This window comes from Leptonychotes weddellii, unplaced genomic scaffold (genome assembly GCF_054177405.1).
Source record: "Leptonychotes weddellii isolate Sample4059 unplaced genomic scaffold, ASM5417740v2 HiC_scaffold_20351, whole genome shotgun sequence".
Taxonomy (NCBI): Eukaryota; Metazoa; Chordata; class Mammalia; order Carnivora; family Phocidae; genus Leptonychotes; species Leptonychotes weddellii.
Genome location: NW_027790097.1, coordinates 1 through 3,295, shown reverse-complemented (window position 1 = coordinate 3,295; position 3,295 = coordinate 1). Strand labels below are relative to the sequence as shown.

Sequence of the window (3,295 nt, the reverse complement as noted above, 5' to 3'; positions counted from 1 at the left end):
GGGGTGGCTGGGTGATAGACATTGGGGAGGGTATGTGCTATGGTGAGCACTGTGAATTGTGTAAGACTGTTGAATCACAGATCTGTACCTCTGAAACAAATAATACATTATATGTTAAAAAAAAAAAAGAAAAAGTACTTGCTAGTCTGAACTCTTATCTTTGCCTTATTTACCTACTTATAGCACTCCAGCAAAGTAGCTTCAGTGTTAACTACATCAACATTATCTGCTTTACCATAGATACATACCCCAATTTCCTAAGGGTTAAAGAATATGTACAACAGAAGCTGAAAATCCATTGGACTTGATATGGGGCAGAATTAAAAAAATTAAACAGACTGGGAAGACCTTATTTCCCTTCATGTCTCAGTGAAAATTTCCCTCCCAGATACACATGTTTGATTACCCCATGTTTTGCCTCCCTGCATATTTTTTTTCTCTTAACTTCTGTTTTCATTATTTTTAAGTAATGTGGTTTTACTGGAAAACACGTTGTAAGTAAGTGCTGCTGGTTGTATTACTGATGATTATAGTAACATATAATCTGTCAGAAAAAGGAAAGTTTGAGTTTATTATTTTATGCATCAAAATAACATGAAAAAAGAGAATTGGATGGTCCACTGGTGCGTCCAGAGTGCTACAGCCACATCATTTGGGCATGATCAAGAACTTGCTGTTTGAAAGCATAAAGACGTGGCCTTGGCAGGTCCTGAGCAAAGGGGGCAAGGAAAAAGTCTCCTATAAGGAAAGGACCCATGAAGGAGGAAGGTTTGCCACAGGGAAAGTGACAGATCAGCCTGTGGGTGAGGCTCTAAGGGAAGAAATGCCCAAAGTCGTGAAGTATGTGGGAGGCACCAGTGACAAGGGAATCCGCATGGGGATGACAGTTCCTATTTCTTTTGCTGTGTTTCCCCAGTGAAGATGGCTCCCTATGGAAGAAATTCAAAGTCTGGTTTCAGATTCCAAACCAGCTCCAGAACAACCTGCCCAGTTCCTACTGATGGTAGCATTGAGATGGAGGACAGGGAAAGCATCAGTGTCTCTTCCCTGCAGTTTGGTGATTATGTCAAGGAAGCTTACTATGTAGCTCATGTGGCCCAGCTGCGTACCACCTCGGAGGACACAGACACCTGACAGAGTGACTTCTACTTCTACACTGGGTATGAGCCTCCTATGAAGCCCTACGGATGTCACAATGAGGTCTGCCTGGTGAAAGCATGAATGACTCCCTGAGCCAGCACTTCCTGAATACGTGCTTCTGTGTCTACTTCCTCAGGGGAGAAGAAGGGGAACAAAGCTTACAGCTGTATCTCCAGCTTAACCAATTTTCCTTCAAAGCCAGTTCCTGCCAATTTTCTGAAATAAACATACTCCATCTATGCTCCTTTTCTCAAGGTGGGAAATAATATAGCCAAGATAGGCATCATCCCTCTAACAGACTTAGAAAGTTCTGTGGTGGACCATAAAAAAATCCAGCAACATTTTCCCAGCTATGTGGGTCACTAAAAACGGATTAAAACAAAAAATGAACCATGAGAGACTATGGACTCTGAGAAGCAAACTGAGGGTTCTAGAGGGGAGGGGGGTGGGGGGATGGATTAGCCCGGTGATGGGTATTAAAGAGGACACGTATTGAATGGAGCACTGGGTGTTATACGCAAACAATGAATCATGGAACACTACATCAAAAACTAGTGATGTGGGCGCCTGGGTGGCTCAGTTGGTCAAGCGACTGCCTTCGGCTCAGGTCATGATCCTGGAGTCCCGGGATCGAGTCCCTCATCGGGCTCCCTGTTTGGCAGGGAGTCTGCTTCTCCCTCTGACCCTTCTCCCTCTCATGCTCTCTGTCTCTCATTCTCTCTCTCTCAAATAAATAAATAAAATCTTTAAAAAAAAAACTAGTGACGTAATGTATGGTGATTAACATAAATAAAAAAATGCAAAAAAAGATTATCCTAAAATTAAAAAAAATGAAAAATAAAAAAATGATTGAAATTGTATTTTTGTTGTTGAAAGAAAAACGTGGTTTATGCATGATTTTTCATCTGTGGTTCATATAAGACCTTTGTCTAAAAGAAACTGAAAATACTAGGGACAACTGGATATGATGAGGCAGTGAAAAGAACTTCTGCAATATTTAACTGAACACAGCCCATGTATACGCAACACCGTTCAGACCTAAAGGAAGGATGTGAAGGTGATTAAATAGAAACTACTGTCCTCAAGCAGCTTAGTTTCTCATGAGGGCAACAGGCAGACATATGATTGCATTTAACAAAGGGCACATAGCGTAAAGTACCAAAAATTCTATGAAAACTAAATGCTTTGGCAATGCCTGAGAAGGAAAAAAGATTAATTTTTACTGAGATGACTGGATCTGACTCGATGATTTAAGTGACATTTGACCTGAGTTGAAGACAGTGGAAGGTTTGATTGGCCAGAAACAGGGAACAAGGTCACTCCAGGCTAAGGGAGAGGTGGGAGGCAGAGCACAGAGGTACACAGGGCATGACCTCTTTGGAGAAAAGCAGCGAGAACAGAGCTGAGTTCACATAGTTCTTCTGTAAGAAAGCGATTCATATAAGAGATGAGGTTCAAAGGACCGATTGGGGTCAGACTGTGAAGTCATGAATACCATGTGAAGAAATCTTTATGACCACAGCAAGGGACAACAGGAAATAGCACTTTTTGTTTTGTTATTGTTTGAAAATGACCAGGATTTAGTTTTTAGCTATTCTAGCTCTAGGGCACTGGGAAACACACAAAAAATCTGTCTTACCCTCCCCGTCTCCTATACAATAAAATTATACCTATTAAACTATGGGGTTAGCTTGTTTTATTTTTTAAATCATTTACTCCGTGCCAGGCTCTGTTCTAGAGCTGGTGATGTAGCAGTGAAAAAAAGAAAAAAAAAATCCGTTCTTACATGAAGATTAGATTTTTGAGGCAAAGCCATTAAGAAACAAGCCCACCCATGGTATGTAATGTGGAGATAAATTCCACAAAGGGAACCATAGCAGAGTAGGATGGCAGAATGGCAGAGGCCACTATTCTAAGTTGTTAGGGTAGGCCTCACTGAAGAGGAAACTGTTGGTCAGGTTCCCACCTGGCTGTGTGGCGTTCAAAGTCCAGGCAGACAAGGGGCGCCTGGGTGGCTCAGTCGTTCAGCGTCTGCCTTCGGCTCAGGTCCTGATCCCAGAGTCCTGGGATCGAGTCCCGCATCGGGCTCCCTGCTTAGCGGGGAGCCTGCTTCTCCCTCTGCCTGCTGCTCTCCCTGCTTGTGTGCATGCTCTCT

General features: G+C 42.6%; 1 pseudogene; it reads left to right on the top strand.

Moving 5' to 3' along the window:
• Positions 1–633: 633 nt before the first annotated feature.
• On the top strand, positions 634–1,283 carry LOC102741724 (heme-binding protein 1 pseudogene; annotated as a pseudogene).
• The last annotated feature ends 2,012 nt before the right edge of the window (positions 1,284–3,295 follow it).